The sequence below is a fragment of the Aquarana catesbeiana genome, linkage group LG04 (assembly GCF_042186555.1).
Source record: "Aquarana catesbeiana isolate 2022-GZ linkage group LG04, ASM4218655v1, whole genome shotgun sequence".
NCBI classification, from domain to species: Eukaryota; Metazoa; Chordata; class Amphibia; order Anura; family Ranidae; genus Aquarana; species Aquarana catesbeiana.
The window spans coordinates 119,022,568-119,045,258 of NC_133327.1; the positions used below are offsets into that span (position 1 = coordinate 119,022,568).

At 42.3% G+C, this 22,691-nt stretch overlaps 1 long non-coding RNA gene across 1 annotated transcript in view; it reads left to right on the top strand.

Annotated features, from left to right (window-relative positions):
- The first annotated feature begins 318 nt into the window (after window positions 1–318).
- The window catches only part of LOC141141405 (uncharacterized), a 79,785-nt gene continuing 57,412 nt past the window's right edge, over window positions 319–22,691 (top strand). Inside the window, exon 1 of the long non-coding RNA XR_012244063.1 lies at window positions 319–403. This is a non-coding gene — a long non-coding RNA (uncharacterized lncRNA). The remainder of the gene's footprint in view (window positions 404–22,691) is intronic.

Here is a 22,691-nt window from a genome sequence, read left to right on the forward strand (position 1 = left end):
ACATGGTCTTGCAACACATTATTGTACAAGACAATATAGACTTTACAAGAGGCACGGCGAGATTGTGCTTCTAACTCGTGTGAAGGGCATTGCAGATTGATCAGCAGTTATTGCTTATTATAGCCAAGGATGAGGCTTATTCAAACGGACAGGGCTAGGAGACAATTGGAGTTTTGTAATAAACAAGCAGGGATTAGTATTTGCTTGTTGTGCTGTGTTCCCCTCCTTTCCCTGCCATTGTCACAGTGCTCAGCGATAGGATGTGCTCACTTGAGGTGTAATGGTATTACCGCAGTAATTAACATTTTCATTCCATATTTAGATTCCTCACTTATCTGCAGGCAACATATGTTGGAGAAGTTGGGCTGCCGTAATGTTTCAAGGAGCCATGTAATATACTGAAGTAAGGAATGCTCCATGGGTTTTGCTGTATTCATTCTTATGTTTTATGTTTACCTCCTCTTATCTGTTATTTTGTTTTAAAAATGCTGAGTTAGCTGGGGGAAAGGATGTTTTATATAGTATATTTTTATATGCGTGTGTTTGAAGCGGAAGAGGTTAATACCTTTTGTGATAATAGCTAGTGTGGTAACGAAAATCATTTCAGACCTATCAATCCTGCAATTTTGTATTTTTAAACTTGGAGTGACATGGGGCAAAAAAAATTTATATCTGAACTCCAGGCATCTAGCTGCAAAAACGGTTTTGTGTTTGGGAACTGTCAGCGGTGACCCATCCATAGGGGGCGCACTGGTGCCGCTCCCCCCAAAGCAAGTCACATAAAATAAAGTTAAAGTTCCTTTAAAAAAGAAAAAAAGTGCACTGTGTTCGGGTGCCGGACACAGTGCACTATGGGCAGCGTGACATTTATGCAGTCACGTGATTGCAGTTGAGACAGTTCATTTGGCTGCTTTTGGGAGTCCTTGTGGTGCAAAGCAATGCGCTGCAACACTCCCATATTGCAGTCATTTTGTTGCAGGACATGGGTGGTGCTTTCCTTGGAGCTGCAGCGTCACTTCTGGTTTCTCTGTGCCAGTGTGAAACAAAAAGTGACGCTGTGGCTCCGTGGATGGAACGCATGGCCCGAGTGGCGCCTTCTTGCAGAATCGGCCGGCTTGGTAGGTTTAGAGAGTGAACCAAAATGTAATATATTGTCTTTTACTATTTACAATGGTTGCTATGTTTTTCACATGTGGTCAGTGAGGTTTATATAGATTTTTGGGCAGATATTTAGTAATGTGAACACAGAGGCAGTGATAAACTGGTACACATGACAATTCTATTAGGCTAAGCTGTATATACCCTGATCTGTGAGGCTGAGCTGTATATACCCTGATCTGTGAGGCTGAGCTGTATATACCCTGATCTGTGAGGCCGAGCTGTATATACCCTGATCTGTGAGGCTGAGCTGTATATACCCTGATCTGTGAGGCTGAGCTGTATATAGCCTGATCTGTGAGGCTGAGCTGTATATACCCTGATCTGTGAGGCTGAACTGTATACTTTGTCCTATGATACTGAGCTATGTACTCTGTCCTGTGATTCTGGGCTGTATACTCTGTCCTGTAATGCTGAGCTGTATACTCTGTCCTGTGATTCTGGGGCTGTATACTCTGTCCTGTGATGCTGAGCTATATACTACTGACACTATGGGTGGAAGCAAGTGGAATACATGGGATGGAGTGGGTGGATTCCATAAGGGGTGGGGATTATAGGAAGTGGAAGGTGTCAAAAAGGAAGGGCAAGGTCTGGCACCCCCATACTAAAACTTCACCAGCCGAGATTTGTTCTGTTCTAATTCTGTTTTGTCAGTCTTGTAATCCAGGCACCTTTATCAGGAAGCACAGCCATATTTGTGACCCCACTGCAGCAGCACGACCAGTTTGCTGATTGAACAATTTAGGAGGAGCAGTAATAATTCCTCTGCTCATTCCACCTGTGAGCATGTTTCCTGTTAAGACATGTACCATGCAACAAAACTGATGGGCTCACAGTGATGGTTCTCTTCCAGTCTGAGATGAGCTGTACATGGGATTACAGCTGCATTTAAAAATACACTTAGGCTCCATGCACACTAGCATTTTTATAAGCTCTTAGGCTCCATGCACACTGGCTTAAAAAACGTTGCATCTACAGGAGTTTTGTTTTTTACCTGTAGAAGCAGCTCAATGTTATCCTATGTGTCCTATGTGTCCATGTACATTTGGACGATTACAGGCATATTTTGAGCTCAACGTTTAGAGGCAGGAAAAAAAAAAACATTCTGTTTTGCATTTCTGATTGGAGCTTTCTGGTAGAAAAAATGCAAAACTCTCCTAAGCTCATCTAAACTTTGTACAAAAACGCTCTATATGAGCGTTTTTTACTGCCAAGAGAACAGACTTTTTTTTTAAGCCCATTGTGTATGGAGTCTTAGAAGCTGTTATTAGCATTTTTTTTCTGCTCCTAGAAGCAAAATAGTGTTATCCTATGTGTTCATGCACACTACATTAGGCTATTAGCGTTTTTTAAGCTTCAGCATCTAGAAGCAGAAAAAAAAAAGTTTTTGTCGTTTTTTTTGTAGAGTTTTTTGGTGTGTTTTTCCAGCAGAAAAAAATGCTGAATGCTCCTTAACACTCCTAAACGCACCTAAATGCTTCTAAAAATTTTTTTTAGTTTTTTTTCCTGTGTTTTTTTATTCTTTAGATACTGATAATAAAATTTATGCCAGCTTGTAGTAGCATTTTAGTAGCTTTTAGAAGCTTTTAGGAGCATTAGCATTTTTAGTGTTTTTACAGTACATTAAGAAAAAGAAAAAATCTCAAAAATGCTGTTAGGAGCGTTTTAGTAGCATTTAGAAGCGTTTAGGAGTGTTTAAGAGCCTTTAGGAGTATTCAGCGTTTTTTTCTGCTGGAAAAATGTTCCAAAAAACTCTACAAATGTTTTTTTTTTTTTTATGCTCCTAGATGCTGAAGCTCAAAAAATGCTAATAGCCTAAAGTAGTGTGCATGGAAACATGGGTTAACACTATTTAGCTTCTAGAAGGAGTAAAAAAAATACTAATATCAGCTTCTAGGAGCTTAACCGCTTGTCGACCAGCCGTCGTCATTATACTGCAGCAGGTTGGCATGGCTGCGCGAATTGCCGTAGGTATACGTCACCTGCGATCGCTCCTCAGAGAGCCAGAACGAGGATCTGTCAATGTAAACAGACAGATCCCCGGTCTGATAGGGGAGTAGAGAGAGAGATCTGCTGTTCCTAGTGATCAGGAGCAGCGATCTCTCTCCTTCTCTAGTCACTACACTCCCCCCACAGTTATAAACACCTCCCAGGGAACACTTAACCCCTTGATCGCCCCCTAGTGTTAACTCCTAATAAGTAACAGTAATCAGTGGCTGTTTTTAGCTCTCGCTGTATAAATGTCACTGGTCCCAAAAAAAGTGTCAAAAGTGTCCGATCTGTCCGCCCCAATGTCACAGTCCCGCTTAAAATTGCAGATTGCCACCATTACTAGTAAAAAATAAATAAATAATAAAAATGCCATAAATCTATCCCCTATTTTGTAGATGCTATAAATTTTACGCAAACCAATCAATATACCCTTATTGTAATTTTTTTTTACCAAAAAATATGTAGAAGAATACATATTGACCTAAACTGATGAAGAAATTGTCGCTCTTTTTTTGTTTACAGCGCAAAAAATAAAAACCACAGAGGTGATCAAATACAACTAAAAGAAAGCTCTATTTGTGGGAAAAAAGGACATAAATTTTGTTTGGGTAACGCAATTTTCAGATAACCTCCCTGGCGGTATGATTATTTCAGATTTTTGGTCTCAAAGCGGTACAATTATTTTGCATAGAAATTTGGCATTTTATATTGTAGGCCTGTAATTCTTAGCAATAACACACTTAAATCTGTCCACCAAGAATTTAGTAGATATTCCAGGTATGATGAAGTTTGAAACACAAAATCATAAGTTATAATATAATAAATAAATATAAATAATTAAAAAAATAATAATATAATAATAATAAAATACATTTCCCCAGGATTCACTATTGCTCAATTCTGCAAGTGTTCTAATTTACTATTGCTGTTTTCTAGCTGGTCTAAAACCACTTTTGACGTAAAGGGACACTTTTTGGTTGCTATGGACAATCTCAAGTTTCCAGGCAGAAAGAACAGTATATATAATATAAAACTGCATGCAGGGCATGGGCCAAAGCATTGGAGACAAAAGGGATGTGAAATGATTTCATACAGTACTGTAATCTATAAGATTACAGTACTGTATGTGTTATGCTTTTTAAATTTTTTGAATTTGCCGCCAGGCACCGCCCCCGTGCGTCGCAGCGCTCGCAGGGAACGGAGCCTGGCACAGAGAGGCTGCGGGCAGAGGACGGAGCCCGCAGACACCGCGGGGGGACATCGCAGGATCCTGGGGACAAGGTAAGTAACCTGCACCAGGATCCTGAGATGTAATCCCGAGTGTGGCTCGGGGTTACCGCTAATGGTGCTGAAATTTAACCCCGAGCCACACTCGGAAATAACGTCAGGGAGGCTACAGCGATGCAGTGCCATATCGCAAAAAATTGCCTGGTCATAAAATAGCAAATCCTTCCGGCCCTCAAGTGGTTAAAAGAACGCTAGTGTGCATGGAGCCTAATAAAACGCTAATGCTCCTAAAAGCTTTTTAAAGCTACTAAAATTCTACTATAAGCCAGCACAAAAAAGCTATTATCAGCATTTTTCAGGTGTGAAGAAGCCCATAAAGTAAGCATACTCAAATAAGAGGTTGATTTTAATGCAATAACAGATCTCTGAAAACCCAGCAATTGACGGTGTTCGATTGCTCAGTTCTCAGTGTAGAGGCACCTGGGGGACAGATGCAGCATCGGACCCATGCTGCATCCACCTAGATAAGTATGAAGGTGCAAACAAAAATATCCTTTGCTTCTCTTTTAAGTTTCTTGAGAAAAAAAAACCCTATCAGCTGATACACCACCACACTCCCCCCACACTCAGTTGGAGCATGTGGAAAATATCTTCTTGCAGATATGAAGAAGCATGTAGCCTCTTCCCCTTCCTGGGATGCAGTGTTCAGGTCTCAGCAGCCAATCTGCAGGCCTGAACACCATCAAATGAGGTATAGGAGGAAGTCATTAATCTTGGCAAAGATCCAACATGGTGGTTACCAAGGCTTTTGACTCTCAGCTAAGATGGAGTGATGGAGCTTTGAGGAACCACAGGGAAGGTATGTATCGTTGGATGAGGGGTTTGTTCTTTCAAGAGAAAATGTAAGTTTGCCCTGGAAGTCTTTTAAATTAAATATATCTCTTTTTGGCCTTCTATCTTGAAAGTTCACCCTGCTGTAATGCCGCGTACACACGGTCGGACTTTTCGTCTACAAAAGTCCAACGGACGCTGACGGACTAAAGCTGGCTGGTAATCCGATCGTGTGTGGGCTTCTCCGGACTTTCAACGGACTTTTTCAGCCTCAAATCCGACGGACTTTAGATTTGAAACATGCTTCAAATCTTTCCGACGGACTCGAGTCCGGTCGAAAAATCCGCTCGTCTGTATGCTAGTCTGACGGACAAAAACCCACGCTAGGGCAGCTATTGGCTACTGGCTATCAACTTCCTTATTTTAGTCCGGTGTACGTCATCACGTAAGAATTCGACGGACTTTTGTGTGATCGTGTGTAGGCAAGTCTGTTCGTTAGAAAGTCCGCCGCAAGTCCGCCGCAAGTCCGTCGAAGGTCCGTCGAAAGTCTGTCGGACAGGCTGTCGGACTTTTGTAGCTGAAAAGTCCGACCGTGTGTACGCGGCATAAGAGTAAGCTTGAATTTGTGCTCTAATTTCCATCTGGTTAGGTGCCATTGTCTTCCAGTATTTGGTCACTGAAGTGAGTGTACAGTATAAGTAGCAGTAATGTATAATACAGAGATGGCCTCTTCAAACAGAGCAGCACAGGGAAGCAGTCAATGGGCTCAATGTACAATCGGAATGATATCTCCCCCCTCTACCTTCCCCCTACAATTTCCAACGCTCTTCTGGTGCTTTCAGGGTTTTCGGGAGAACCCCTGAGGCGGAGCATTATACTGCTGCTGCTTGTGTTGGCTGGATGTATACCGCACTGATCACATGCGATGAATAGAAGAGGAGGGCTGGCATGAATCCTATTCATGCACATCCTGCCCACGCAAGCAGTGGAAGTAGTAAGATGCTCAGAGGCTCCCTCTCAACCCCTGCAAAGCGCTTGAAGAGTATTGGAAACTGCAGGGGATTTCTATGTACCTGTGGCTCATGGGCAATGCCCAGGGGTGCCCATGCATTAAGATGGCCCTGTATAGAAATGCTGTGTCATTTGCCTTCTTTAAAATGATCATATTAAAAAAAGGCAACTCACATACCCAGCAGAGATACAAGTAGCTTTTATAGGAAAGCCAAGCCCAGCCTATATGAGCTTTGAGGTCTGGGTTGGAGATCAAACTCGCCCATTCCCTGATCACAGCAGGACATTCAACAGATCACAGCAGGACAATGCTGGATATATTGGACAGGTGATTATGCTTGTAGGCAGGTGTGGTTTATCCTCCTCTCTGTACGTGGCACTGTGTTGTAGACCGCTGTACAGAAGTAATAGATGATGAGAGGAACCTTGATCCTCTGAAACCTCCATAGGTGTCACTAGAGGACCAGTGGTATGATAGGACACTGCAACAATGGATGACCTTGGTGGCCATATTTAGTGAGGGCAATGCCAATAAACAGCACTAAAAGCTACTAAAATGCTACTACAAGCCAGCACAAAAACGCTATTATCAGCATTTTTCATCCAGCATTTTTTTTTTACCTTTTAAAAAATGCTAGTGTGCATGAAGCCTTTAAGTAAACCTGTACTCATTAAAAGTGTAATTAAAGCCTATCTAAATTAAAAACATACATTTAATAAATTACAGCTTGTTGCATTAGCTTTTTTTCAGTTCTTTTTTCTTTATTTTCACCTGGCAATCCTGTGAACAGCACACTTTGTGTTCTTGGGTGGCTATGCTCACTTCTTCACTGTGTCCAGGGAGGGAGCCATGGTTGCTACCCAGACTTGCTTTCAAACATGTTTTGCGTTTGTTAAACTCAATTACATTAGGAATAATGGCATTACTAGTTTACAGAATAAGTATTATTTGTGCTTAAAGCAGTAGTAAGGTCACTTTTTACAAAACTGCTGACAGGCAGGGTTTATCATAAAAAAAACCCTATTGGTCTTTTCTGATATAAATGCTGCCCAACCGTATCTTCTAAATACCCCATCTGCTATAAACTCTGTCAGTAGTTCTTATTCTTTAGATAAAATGGACCTTTTCGCCCTTTCACTAAAAATACCAGCAGCATACAGCTCTGCAAGCTGATATGAAATCATCTAACATTCATTAGTTAAACAAATGTGTTTGCTTTTACTTTTGCTTTTACAATGACAGTTTTTTTTTCACTTCCTGGTTCCTGGTTAAGGCACTGGTGATGTAACTCTAGCCTTACAACTGCATCCTGGGAAGTTCCTGTCAGGAGGCAGACCTGAAGTCTAGGCAGCGTTTCAGGAAGTAAACGGAGATGGATTCTTCTGCCTTTAGTTAAAATGGCCACTCTGAGAATAATGGAAAGGAAAATAAAAATAAAGGCATGCAATAAATAAAAAGCCTGCAATTATTTATAAGTATCCGTTTCTAAATTGCCATTACTAAGGTGCCTTGGTGGCAATTTTTATGATAAGGGAGAAGTTCATCTTTAAAGAATATGTAAACCCAACATTTCATATTCCTGATATGTGCCTGTTTTACCGTTCATTTGTATGATAAAGTATTCTGTTCTCTTTGTATTGCTTCCTTTATGAGAAATCCCTGGTCTTCCTGCCAGTCCCTCAGCTTTCCTAGTAAAAACTGACCACACTAACTTGTAGAACACACCGTGCTCAGTTCTGTAGCTATGCTGGGAACTCAGCTTGCTCACCTCCAATGATCAGACTTGTTCTGCCCCCTCCATCGCCATTCACTGGGAAGACCAGTGTACTGCCGTTTCTGACCCCCTAGCTCTTATGCAGCTGAGAATAGACGATATCTGATCACTTATAAAAACAAGGGAAAAAAGTTTTTACAATGTTTTTATACTCAAATGTTTTTCCTTTAATTTCTATTTTATACTGAATGAGTTCTATTACAAGGCGAGGGTTAACAACAATTTAAAATATATAATATGCTGCAATTTAAAAAATAGCATAAAAATTATGAATAGTATTTCCCTGGCTAAAACATTGTAATTCACAAGTACTGTACATAAAGCAGTTCTGGGTTGGAACTTCGGGGTCAGGTCAAGCTGGGTCCACATTGCGAAATTCATTTACCACTAATAGTCATAATATAAACACTGAAAAAAAAAAACATCTATTGTAATATCCTGCCCATAGACAAGGGTTTCGTATGTTGGTTCTCAAAGTGGGTAAGATTTTTTTTGACAAACATAAATCCCTTCTCTGGCATCTCCATTCAGATGTATTTTCCCTTTAGGAAGGGTCTGTTAGCAACTAAATGACATATTTGACCGTCTCGAACATGGACAGTTTTAACTTGTATGTATTAGAAGAATTATTCAATCTGTGCTTTATTTAAACTTGTTCTTTGTATAGTAAATATTGGTAGGTAGAGAATTTGTCATGACAAGCCTTGTAACTCAATGAGTAGTAATATTCTCACTGCTAATAAGCTGGTGTCGTCACTAAATTAATATTTTAGTTCATATCTGAAAGTGAATGTTCTATGTATGTTTACTGCATAAGTTAAATTAAATATGTATGGGGGAAAAAAACAAGGATAACCATTGCTGATCTCCTTTTGAAAATGCTAGCTGATTGGCTGTAATGATAATTATCTGGTCACTGATGTGGAACAGGAAAGCAGATCAGATAAGTTGGAAAAAAAAGTCCATAGCTAAAGGTATCTCAAAGTATTTAAAGGGAATTAATTTGGTATGGTGAGGACTAATATATATAACCAAGTACATATGAAAAATTGCATATACTGTATATAGTATGTATTCTTCTAACCAATCAACAAGGGAAGTACTAGTCTGTTTTTTTTGTGTACTTTTGAATAGCTCAAAACTTGTTTAATTATTAGTGAAAACTGGCGAGAAACACAATATAAATGTATTCACAAAGCATTTATTCTACTTTTGATAAACACAATGGATCCACCCATCTATGATTGCTCTTGGTGTGGCTCACTTCGTCCAACATTATTTCATCGATTTTGGGACTGTCCGGGCATATCAATCTTTTGAGATTAAATATTGACTTACATCTTTGGAATCACATCAACACATATTTCTAAAAATACCATGATTTGTTTATTTCGATATACTGAAAAACTTGACTTATCCAATGTATCACATAATTCTACTATCACCAAATGAGCAATGCTGTGCCTTTTGGCTGCTCGCAAAGCAATACTCAGATCATGGACGTCACCTACTCCACCAACTATAAAAATTGTAAAAAAAGACCTGAAGGCATTAATGTACATTGAAAAAATTGGACGCCATAATCATACGTCAATTATTCAGCCCTACCAATCATTTTTTTTTCAAGATAGCAACTTTTATAGAGTAAACGCTAATTCAGAAATAACAAAACATATGACAACACCATTCCAATATATCGACTGGTATCATAAAGCGGTCCTCACTAGGGATGAGCTTCGAGTTCGAGTCGAACATGAGTTCATCTCGAAAACATCGGCTGTTTGATCGAACATTATGGGGCGTTCGTGCCAAATTCAAGCGGTGCGTCACGCCCCATAATGCACTGCGTAATCGCAGTGCATTGCTGCCTGATGATTGGCCAAGCATGCACTATGACCCGCATGCTTTGGCCAATCACAGCGCCGTCAGCAAAGAGAGCCATAAATGGGTCAAAGGCACCCTGCCTTTGGCCAATTATGGCTCAGGGGGTTAAGTCCACGCCCCACACTATATAAGGCCGCCTGCACGTCGGCCTTTCGTAGTGTGTTGCTGGCAGAGAGAGAGATAGAGAGAGAGAGAGAGAGAGAGTGTAATTTCATTTACTTTGAGCAGGCAGTTTGTTCAGTTAGCTAGATCTCACTGCAGACCGTTCCTGCTGTACTGTTTATAATATACTTCAGGCAGGCAGTTGATTCAGTTAGCTGCAGTGTATTTAATACATATATACAGTCAGACTGGTATACAGGCAGTCCCCGAGTTACGAACGGGTTAGGGACTGCCGGTTTGTTCTTAAGTGGGATATGTTTGTAAGTCAGAAGCGTATGCGCAGAACGGCAGAGACGTCGTTTTCCGATGTTTTCCGATGTTCTGTCAAGTAGCCGCGCATGCGCAGTAGTTTTCCAATGTTTTCTGAGGCGCCCACCGTTGAAAAGTGGCCGCACATGCGCAGAACGTCACGCCGCCTCCCGTTCGTAAGTAGTTCGTAAGTTCGCAAGTCGGAGGTTCATAACTCGGGGACTGCCTCTACTATCAAATAAAGGTTTTAACCCCCTGATTGCCCCCTAGTTAACCCTTTCACCAGTGCACACTGTATAAGTGTTACGGGTGATGCTGGTTAGTTTGTTTTTTATACCCGCCATTTATTACCCAATAGCCCAGCGGGTGATATCAGTTAGGTTTTAGGGTCTGCGTCGCCCCAGGCAGCGTCAGATTAGTGCCAGTAGTGCTAACACCCACGCACGCAGCATACACCTCCCTTAGTGGTATAGTGTCTGAACGGATAAATAGCTGATCTGATCAGATCTAGACTAGCGTCCCCAGCAGTTTAGGGTTCCCAAAAACGCAGTGTTAGCGGGATCAGCCCAGGTACCTGCTAGCACCTGCGTTTTGCCCCTCTGCCCAGCCCAGCCCAGCCCACCCAAGTGCAGTATTGATCGATCACTGTCACTTACAAAACACATAACTGCAGCATTCGCAGAGTCAGGCCTGATCCCTGCAATCGCTAACAGTTTTTTTGGTAACGTTTGATGGAGTTGCTGACAGCCTAGGAGCTTTTTTTCCTGTGAATCTTACTACTGTACCAGTAAATTTAGAGCCCAAAATGGCAAATCGAAGGTACACAAGTGAAGAGGCCTACACGTTTCTGAGCATGACAGATAGTGAAGAGGAAGTCACTCATCTGTCAGATTCAGGCTCAGAATACTACCCTGTAAACAACAGCGGATCCATGACAGATAGCTCTGATGATGGAGTTGTGGTCCCTGCCAAGGTCAGGCGTACCCGACCCTGTTCTTCTTCTGCTGTTGTTGAGGTGCAAGAACCGCAGGGCTCTCATATGGAACAGAGAAGTACTAGTGCCGCTCATCCTTCTGGTGAACTGGCAAGCACCAGCGGCCCAGTACATCCTGGTCGTACATCCAGCACTGCAGTATCACGTGGTGACGTGGCGCGTCCCATAAGTGCAGTTCAAGCTGGCGAGGTGGCAAGCACAAGTAGTGTCCCGCTGCCACCAAGAAGACAAAGACAGGCCCGTTGTGCTCATAGTGTCCTTCCTGCAGAATTTGCCAATCATGATTGGGTGCCCACCACTTCTGCAGCTCCCGTACTTCCCCCATTCACTGGCCAACCCGGAATTCAGGTGGAAACGGTTTTACGTCACTTGATTTTTATTCGCTGTTTTTCACGGAAGATCTCTATAGATCTATTGTGGACCAAAGTCATTTGTATGCTGGTCAATTCATCGCCGCTAATCCCCAGTACTCCCTTGCCAGAGGTTGGAAACCAATTGCGGTTTCCGAATTTAAGACCTTTCTGGGCCTATCCCTCGACATGGGCATAGTTAAAATGAGTATGTTGCGGTCATATTGGTCCATTGACCCAATTTACCATATGCCCCTGTTCTCTGCCTCCATGGCCAGGGCACGATATGGCAGATCTTGCTGTTAATGCACTTCAACGACAATGAACTCTATCGTCCTCGTGGAGACCATGGATACGATCGGCTCTACAAAATTTGGCCCCTCGTAAACCACTTCAGCGAACGTTTTGCAGCCTTGTTTACTCCCGATCAGGTTGTCTGCATTGATGGGTCCCTGATTACATTTTATGGCCGCTTGTCTTTCAAACAGAATCTTGCCAGCAAGCGTGCCAGATATGTAGTCAAGATGTAAAAGCTCTGTGACAGGGCAACAGGCTATACATATAGTTTTATGGTTTATGAGGGAAGAGATAGTCACGTAGAGCCGGAGAAATGCCCAGATTACATAGGGAGTGCTGACAAGATTGTGGGGAACTTTGTGTAACCCTAATGCCTTGTACACACGATCGCACATTCCGACAACAAAATCCATCGGATTTTTTCCAGCGGATGTTGGCTGAAATTTGTCTTGCATACACACGGTCACACAAAGTTGGTTGGAAATTCCGAACGTCAAGACGTGACAACACGTACAACGAGCCGAGAAAAATTAAGTTCTATAGCCAGTGTGGCTCTTCTGCTTGATTCTGAGCATGCGTGGCATACTTTGTGGGTTTGAATTGTCTACACACAATCAGAATTTATGCAAAAGGATTTTGTTGTCTGAAAATTTTAGAGCCAGCTTTCAAACTTTGTGTGCCGGAAATTCCGATGGAAAAAGTCTGATGGAGCCCACACACGGTTGGATTTTCTGACAACAAGCTCCGATTGCACATTTTCTATCGGAAAGTCTGATCGTGTGTACAGGCATTATTCAGAAAGGGGTACCACTTGTCTGTGAACAATTATTACATGAGCGTGCCACTTTTTAGTCACTTGTTTGATCATCAGATTGGCACATGTGGCACCGTGCGATCTAATCGCCGGGGTTTACCCCAGAGGCTTGTAGATTCCCGTCTTAGGCTGGGGGAGAGAGCCTGCTTGAAGTGTAATAATTTGCTTGCTGTGAAGTGGAGCAGTAATAAGAATGTTTTCGTTCTGTCCTCCCTTCATGCAGACACGACGGTCCAAATTCCTACGGTGACTGGTGTTGTGGAGAAACCCCTCTGTGTCCATGAATATAACCAAAATATGAGCGGGATGGACCTCAACGACCAGTTGTTGGTGCCGTACCTAGTTGCCCGTAAGGCCAGGCGCTGGTACAAAAAAGTGTCTGTATACTTATTTCAATTGGCTTTGCTGAATGCTCCTGTGCTATACAGAGCTTCAGGACGGACTGGATCCTTCCTTAAATTCAAGGAAGTGATCGTCAGAGTCCTTCTGTTTCCAGACAGTGCTTCTCCTCACCATCCCAATCCAAATGCAGTAAGCCGGCTGCATGAGAGGCATTTTCTGTATGTCCTCCCTGGTACCCCTACCCAACGAGCCCCCCAAAGAAGATGTTGTGTCTGCAGCAAGCGCGGATATAGGTGTGACACCCGTTATTATTGTCCACGCTATCCTGACAATCCTGGTCTTTGTATTGGTGATGGTGAATGTTTTGAACACTACCATACACTAGCGGAGTATTAGCATAGGGTACAGCACTGCACATAATATGACACACTTTCACAGGGTCTCCCAAGATGCCATCGCATTTTGAGAGACCCAAACGTGGAACCGAACCATTACAGTTACGGTTACAGTTACAAATAAAAGTGTAAAAAAAAAAAAAAAAAAAGTAAAAAAAAAACACAAGAAAATATATATGATAAAAAAAAACAAAAATAGTTGTCGTTTTATTTTTCTCTCTCTCTCTATTGTTCTGCTCTTTTTTTACTGTATTCTATTCTGCAATGTTTTATTGTCATTATGTTTTATCATGTTTGCTTTTCAGGTATGTAATTTTGTTATACTTTACTGTTTACTGTGTTTTATTGTTAACCATTTTTTTGTTTTCAGGTAGGCCATTCAGCTGCAGTGCGGATTTATTTATCTTGACAGCAACAGCGTTTGCTCCCAGGACACATAAAGCCGTGACTCCAGCGCTGTAGGAGGTGATTTCACCACCACAGTTAAAAAAAAGAGCATACAGTATATGCCGAAGCATGGGGGCAGCAGGGGTGAAGGAGTGATTTGCGCCTAACTTTTGGGGCGGATGCCACCATGCTTCGGCATATATATATATATTAGGCACAGATTGCATTAAAAAATATTTTATTTTATACTTTTTTTTGTATTTGCTTTGCAGGTGTGGTATGTCTTACTATTATACTGTAATGTTACTTTGTTTTATTGTTAACCATCATTTGCTTAGCAGGTACGTGACTCCAGCACTGTAGGAGGTGATTTCACCACCACAGTTAAAAAAAAAGAGCATATATGCCGAAGCATGGAGGCAGCAGGGGTAGAGGAGCGATTTGCTCCTAACTTTTGGGGCGGATGCCCCCCATGCTTCGGCATATATATTTTAGGCACAGATTGCGTTAAACAATGTTTTATCTTTTACTATTTTTTTTTGTATTTGCTTTGCAGGTATGGTATGTTTTACTGTTATACTGTAATGTTACTTTGTTTTATTGTTAACCATCATTTGCTTAGCAGGTATGCCATTCAGTTGCAGCGCAGATTTATTTACCTTGACAGCAACAGCGTTTGCTCCCACGATACATAAGGCCGTGACTCCAGCGCTGTAGGAGGCGATTTCACCACCACAGTTAAAAACAAAATGGTGCATGTATGCCCATCATTAGAAGTGGGTGGATGAAGGGAGGCATTCTAATGGTGTGCATACCCACTGATCAATCTCTTTTTTTCGTTCAGCCCACGGGCTACATGAAAAAAAAGATTACAATATATACCCAACAAGGACCAGCAACGTAGTGGTATGTTGCTGGACTTTGGTACCAGAATGATGCCTGCGGGTTTAGGTATCATCTTGGTATCATTCTTTTCAGCCAGCTGTCGGCTTTCATGTAAAAGCAATCCTAGTGGCTAATTAGCCTCTAGACTGCTTTTACAAGCAATGGGAGGTAACGTCCACCTCTCCCACCGTCTTCCATGGTTTTCTCTGGCTCTCCTGTCCCAAAAGGGAACCTGAGAATGGAGCCGGTGGTTCCGCCAGCTAACCATAGAGCTGATCAGAGACCAGAATGGCTCTAATCATCTCTATGGCCTAAGAAACCGGAAGCTAAGAGCATTTCATGACTTAGATTTCGCCAGATATAAACAGAGGCATTGGGAAATTGGGAAAGTATTTTATCAAACTGATCTTGGTGTGGTCAGATGCTTTGATGGCAGAGGAGAGATCTAGGGTCTAATAGACCCCCATTTTTTCAAAAAAGAGTACCTGTCACTACCTATTGCTATCATAGGGGATATTTACATTTCCTGAGATAACAATAAAAACAAAAAATAAAAATTAAAGGAACAGTTTAAAAACAAAATAAAAAAGCAAAATAAATAATAATAAAAAAAAAAGAAAAAAAAAAACCCTGTCCCCTCCTGCTTTCACACAAAGGCAACGCAAGCATTGGTCTGGCGTCATATGTAAACAGCAATTGCACCATGCATGTGAGGTATCACCGAGAAGGTCAGATCAAGGGCAGTAATATTAGCAGTAGACCTCCTCTGTAAATCTAAAGTGGTAACCTGTAAAGGCTTTTAAAGGCTTTTAAAAATGTATGTAGTTTGTCGCCGCTGCACGTTTGTGAGCAATTTTAAAGCATGTCATGTTTGGTATCCATGTACTCGGCCTAAGATCATCTTTTTTATTTCATCAAACATTTGGGCAATATAGTGTGTTTAGTGCATTAAAATTAAAAGAAAAATCTCTGCGCAAATACTGTGTGAAAAAAAAATGCAACACCCACCATTTTAATCTGCAGGACCTTTGCTTTAAAAAAATATATAATATTTGGGGGTTCAAAGTAATTTTCTTGCAAACAAAAAAATGTTTTTCATGTAAACAAAAAGTGTCAGAAAGGGCTTTGTTAGAAGAGTGGGTGATGTGTGACATAAGCTTCTAAATGTTGTGCATAAAATGCCAGGACAGTTCAACCCCCCCCAAATGACCCCATTTTGGAAAGTAGACACTCCAAGCTATTTGCTGAGAAGCATATCGAGTCCATGGAATATTTTATATTATGACACAAGTTGCGGGAAAAAGACATTTTTTTTTTGCACAAAGTTGTCAATAAATGATATATTGCTCAAGCACATCATGGGCATATGTGGAATTACACCCCAAAATACATTCTGCTGCTTCTCCTGAGTATGGGGATACCACATGTGTGAGACTTTTTGGGAGCCTAGCAGCGTACAGGACCCCAAAAACCAATTACCACCTTCAAGCTTTCCTTGGGTGTAAAATGGTGATTTCACTTCCTCACTACCTATCACAGTTACGGTGGCCATGAAATGTCAAGATAGCACAAACCCCCCTCAAATGACCCCATTTTGGAAAGAAGACACTTCAAGCTATTTGCTGAGAGGCATGTTGAGTCCATGGAATATTTTATATTTTGCCACAAGTTTCTGGAAAATGTTTTCTTTTTTCTTTTTTTCTTTTTTTTTTACAGAAAGTTGTCACTAAATTATATATTGCTCAAACATGCCATGGGCATATGTGAAATTACACCTCACAAAACATTCTGTTGCTTCTCCTGAGTATGGGGATACCACATGTGTGAGACCTTTTGGGAGCCTAGCCGTGTACAGAACCCCGAAAACCAATCACCGCCTTCAGGCTTTCTAAGAGTGTACATTTTTTAATTCACTCCTCACTGCCTATCATAGTTTCAGAGGCCATGGAATGCCCAGATGGCACAACCCCCCCCCCCAAAATGACCCCATTTTGAAAATAGACACCCCAAGCTATTTGCTGAGAGGTATGGTAAGTATTTTTCAGATCTCGCTTTTTGTCACAAAGTTTAGAAAATTGAAAAAAAAATTTTTTTCTTTTTTTCCTTCATTTTCAAAAACAAATGAGAGCTGCAAAATACTCACCATGCCTTTCAGCAAATAGCTTGGCGTGTCTACTTTCCAAAATGGGGTCATTTGGGGGGGTTTGTGCTATATTCGCTTTTTTTGGCCTTCGAAACTGTGATAGGTAGTGAGGAGAAGAAATCAAAAATTTACGCCCTTAGAAATCCTGAAGGCGGTGATTGGTTTTCGGGGCCCCGTATGCGGGTAAGCTCCCAAAAAGTCCCACATATGTGGTATTCCAGTACTCAGGAGAAGCAGCAGAATTTATTTTGGGGTGTAATTCCACATATGTCCATGGCATGTTTGAGGAATATATCATTTAGTGACAACTATGTGCAAAAAAAAAAAAGTTTGTCCTTTTCCCTCAACTTGTGGCAAAATATAAAATATTCCATGGACTCAACATGAATCTCAGCAAATAGCTTGGGGTGTCTAATTTCCAAAATAGGGTCATTTGGGAGGGGGGCTTGTGCTATCTTGGTATTTTATGGCCTTGGAAACTGTAATAGGTAGTGAGGAGTGAAATCAAAAATTTATGCCCTTAGAAAGCCTGAAGGCGGTGCTTGGTTTTCGGGGCCCCGTACGCAGCTAGGCTACCAAAAAGTCCCACACATGTGGTATCCCTGTACTCAGGAGAAGCAGCAGAATGTATTTTGGGTTGTAATTCCACATATAACCATGGCATGTGTGAGTACTATATCATTTAGTGACAACTTTTTGTAAAAAAATAATTTTTTTTTTGGTAATTTTTCAATCACTTGGGACAAAAAAATTTAATATTCAATGGAGGTGGTGTCACTACAGCTGGTGTCACCTGGTGCAGAAAAAAATTGGTGTCACCCCCCCTCCACCAACTATGGTCCCCCTTCAGTACAGACCCCCCTCCTTCAGTAAAGACCCCCCCACTTAGTACAGACAGCCCCTCCAGCAGTATAGATCCTCCTCCCTCAGTACAGACCCCCCTCCATCAGTTTAGATCCCCTCAGTGTAGACCCCCTCATCAGTATACACCCCCTCAGTACAGACCCCTCTCCCTCAATACAGATCCCCCTCAGTGCGGACCCCCATCTATCAGTATGGACCCCCTCAGTGCAGACCACCCTCCATCAGTATAGACACACAATCAGTGCAGACCCCTCTCCTCTATCAGTGCAGACCCCCCCATCAGTGCAGATCCCCCTCCATCAGTGCAGACACCCCACCTCCATCAGTGTAGGCCCCCCTCCATCAGTGCAGACCCCCCTTAGTGCAGACCCCCTCCTCCATCAGTGCAGACCCCCCTCCATCAGTGCAGACCCCCCTCAGGGCAGACACCCGTCCTCCATCAGTGCAGACCCCCTCCATCAGTGCAGACCCCCCTCAGTGCAGACACCCCTCCTCCATCAGTGCAGGCCCACCTCCATCAGTGCAGACCCCCCTCAATGCAGACACCCTCAGTGCAGACCCTCTCCATAAGTGCAGACCCCCCTCAGTGCAGACCCTCCCTCCATCAGTGCAGACCCCCTATCCATCAGTGCAGGCCCCCCTCAGCGCAGACCCCCCTCCATCAGTGCAGACCCCCTCAGTGCAAACCCCCATCCATCAGTGCAGGCCCCCCTCAGTGCAGACCACCCCTCCATCAGTGCCAGTGCAGACCCTCCCCTTCCATAGCGCCCCCCAGCACATGTCCATTTGCATTACATTTGCATTACATTTTTACAGACCTCAGCGCGGGGTAGGCACAGCAGTGTGTGCCTTGGACTCCCTCCTCCTCCTGTGTAGATATGGGAGGCGGCTTTGGTCTGCTCTGCTGTGTGAGACAGGGAGAGATCATGTGAGAGATCAGGGTAGGGGGTGAGGATCGTGCAGCATTAGCAGTGCCCGCGGGTGTCACCCGGTGCGGACCGCACCCCCCGCAACCCCCTTACGACGCCACTGTTTAATGAGCTCAGCATGCCTATCAGAAATTTCCTTGGGGTATCTACTTTCCAAAATGGGGTCATTTGGGGGCGGTTTGTACTGCCCTGCCATTTTAGCACCTCAAGAAATGAGATAGGCAATCAAACTAAAAGCTGCGTAAATTCCAGAAAATGTACCCTAGTTTGTAGACGCTATAACTTTTGCGCAAACCAATAAATATACGCTTATTGACTTTTTTTTACCAAAGACATGTGGCTGAATACATTTTGAATACATGTTGGCCTAAATGTATGAATAAAATTGAGTTTATTATATTTTTCTTATAACAAAAAGTAGAAAATATCATTTTTTTTCGAAATTCTCGGTCTTTTTCCGTTTATATTGCAAAAAATAAAAATCGCAGAGGCAATCAAATACCATAAAAAGAAAGCTCTATTTATGGGAAAAAAGGACGCAAATTTTGTTTGGGTACAACATTGCATGACCGCGCAATTACCAGTTAAAGCAGCGCAGTGCCAAATTGTAAAAAGTCTTCTGGTCTTTAGGCAGCCAAATGGTCCGGGGCTGAAGTGGTTAACCTTCTATGAGAAGGTGAGTTGCCATCTAGATAAAGGAAGGCCTGTAGACATGGTGTATCTCAATTTTGCTAAAGCATTTGACACAGTTCGCCATAAACATTTACTATACAAAATAAGGTCTGTTGGCATGGACCATAGGGTGAGTACATGGATTGAAAACTGGCTACAATAGTGAGTTCATAGGGTGGTGATAAATGGGGAATACTCGGAATGGTCAGGGGTGGGTAGTGGGGTCCCCCAGGGTTCTGTGCTGGAACCAATCCTATTTAATTTATTTATAGACGACCTGGAGAATGGGGTAAACAGTTCAATCTCTGTATTTGCTTACGATACTAGGCTAAGCAGGGCAATAACTTCCCTGCAGGATGTGGAAACCATGCAAAAAGATCTGAACAAATTAATGGGGTGGGCAACTACATGGAAAATGAGGTTTAATGTAGAAAATGTAAAATAATGCATTTGGGTAGCAAAAATATTAATGCAATCTATACACTGGGGGAGAACCTCTGCGGGAATCTAGGATGGAAAAGGACCTGGGGGTCCTAGTAGATAATAGGCTCATCAATGGCAAGCAATGCCAAGCTGCTGCTAACAAAGGAAACAGAATATTGGCATGCATTAAAAAGGGATCAATTCCAGAGATAAAATGATAATTCTCCCGCTCTACAAGACTCTGGTCCGACCGCACCTAGAGTATGCTGTCCAGTTCTGGGCACCAGTCCTCAGGAAGGATGTACTGGAAATGGAGCGAGTACAAAGAAGGGCAAATAAGCTAATAAAGGGTCTGAAGGATATTAGTTGGTGAGGAACGGTTGCGAGCACTGAGCTTATTCTCTCTGGAGAAGAGACGCTTGAGAGGGAAGGGAGTTTAACAAGACACATGTCCACTCATTAAAATTAGAAGAAAAGAGGTTTAACCTTAAACTAGGTAGAGGGTTCTTTACTGTAAGAGTGGCAAGGATGTGGAATTCGCTTCCACAGGTGATGGTATAAGCGGGGAGCATCGATAGTTTCAAAAACTATTAGATAAGCACCTGAATGACCACAACATACAGGGATATACAATGTAATACTGACATATAATCACACACATAGGTTGGACTTGATGTCTTTTTTCAACCTCACCTACTATGTAACTACGTAACTATGCTGGATTTACATCGTGGGACAGTAAGGTTTTTTAATAAACAACTTTTTGCACGGTGTGTGTGTTTTTATTTGCTGTACTAAAGAAAACTAATGTATAATGGTGTTTTGTACTAGCATTCCCATACTAGAGTGTAGTTGAAAAAAGTAGGAAAGAGAAGGGGGATTTAAAGGGTACACCAAAAAATATTGTCAAAGTATATATATATACATATATCTATATTTATATATAGATATATATTTCTATATACAGTGGGGACGAAAAGTATCCAGACCCCCTTAAATTTTTCACTGTTATATTGCAGACATTTGCTAAAATCATTTAAGTTAATTTTTTTTCCTCATTAATGTACACACAGCACCCCATATTGACAGAAAAACACAGAATTGTTGACATTTTTGCAGATTTATTAAAAAAGAAAAACTGAAATATCACATGGTCCTAAGTATTCAGACCCTTTGCTGTGACACTCACATATTTAACTTAGATGCTGTCCATTTCTTCTGATCATCCTTGAGATGGGTCTGCACCTTCATTTGAGTCCAGCTGTGTTTGATTATACTGATTGGACTTGATTAGGAAAGCAACACACCTGTCTATATAAGACCTTACAGCTCACTGTGCATGTCAGAGCAAATGAGAATCATGAGGTCAAAGGAACTGCCTGAAGAGCTCAGAGACAGAATTGTGGCAAGGCACAGATCTGGCCAAGGTTACAAAAAAATTCTGCTGCGCTTGAGGTTCCTAAGAGCACAGTGGCCTCCATAATCCTTAAATGGAAGATGTTTGGGATGACTAGAACCCTTCCGAGAGCTGGCCGTCCGGCCAAACTGAGCTATCGGGGAGAAGAGCCTTGGTAAGAGAGGTAAAGAAGAACCCAAAGATCACTGTGGCTGAGCTCCAGAGATGCAGTCGGGAGATGGGAGAAAGTTGTAGAAAGTCAACCATCACTGCAGCCCTCTGCCAGTCGGGGCTTTATGGCAGAGTGGCCCGACGGAAGCCTCTCCTCAGTGCAAGACACATGAAAGCCCGCATGGAGTTTGCTAAAAAAACACCTGAAGGACTCCAAGATGGTGAGAAATAAGATTCTCTGGTCTGATGAGACCAAGATAGAACTTTTTGGATCTAATTCTAAACGGTATGTGTGGAGAAAACCAGGCACTGCTCATCACCTGTCCAATACAGTCCAAACAGTGAAGCATGGTGGTGGCAGCATCATGCTGTGGGGGTGTTTTTTAACTGCAGGGACAGGACGGCTGTATATATCTCTATATATAGAGATATACATCTATCTATCTATCTATCTATCTATCTATCTATCTATCTATCTATCTATCTATCTATCTATCTATCTATCTATCTATCTATCTATACACTATATTACCAAAAGTATTGGGTCACTTGCCTTTACACACACATGATCTTTAATGGCATCCCAGTCTTAGTCCGTAGGGTTCAATATTGAGTTGGCCCACCTTTTGCAGCTATAACAGCTTCAACTCTTCTGGGAAGGCTGTCCACAAGGTTTAGAAGTGTGTCTATGGGAATGTTTGACCATTCCTTCAGAAGTGCATTTGTGAGGACAGGCACTAATGTTGGATGAGAAGGCCTGACTGTCGGGTTGAAGTCAGGACTCTGTGCAGACCAGTCAAGTTCCTCCACCCCGAACTCGCTCATCCATGTTTTTTTGGAACTTGCTTTGTGTAAAGTATATTACCCAATACTTTTCGTAATATAGTGTATATATGGGACAGTGACACCCTGTGTAGTGGTTTATGCCAGATTTTTGGAGAAGCAGGCACCCTGTTCACAATAGACTCAGAGTTAGAGCTCAGGGTCCCTCCCTCCTGAGGGAAGTCAGAGTGTGTGAAGGGAGCCGTGTGAGATGCTGTTGTGTATCAAGGTCAGGTTGGGACAGAGGAAGTCCCAAGCCTGAGAGTTTGGGAGGGGAGCAGCAAGGAAGATGTACTGAGAGAGTCAAGGTGGGATAGAAGCAGCAAGGCTGCTGTACAGAAAGAAGTGCAGCTAGGGAGCTGCAAGGAAAGAAGCAAAGTCAAAGTTCAGTGTCTGCACTTACCAGTGGATTGTGTTTGATGGTCAGGAAGGTCAAAAGTGTTTGATAGTCTGGAAAACCTTGCAGAGGTACTAGAAGCAGTAAAGCTTCTACAAGAGACCGAGGAGGGGGAAGTTAT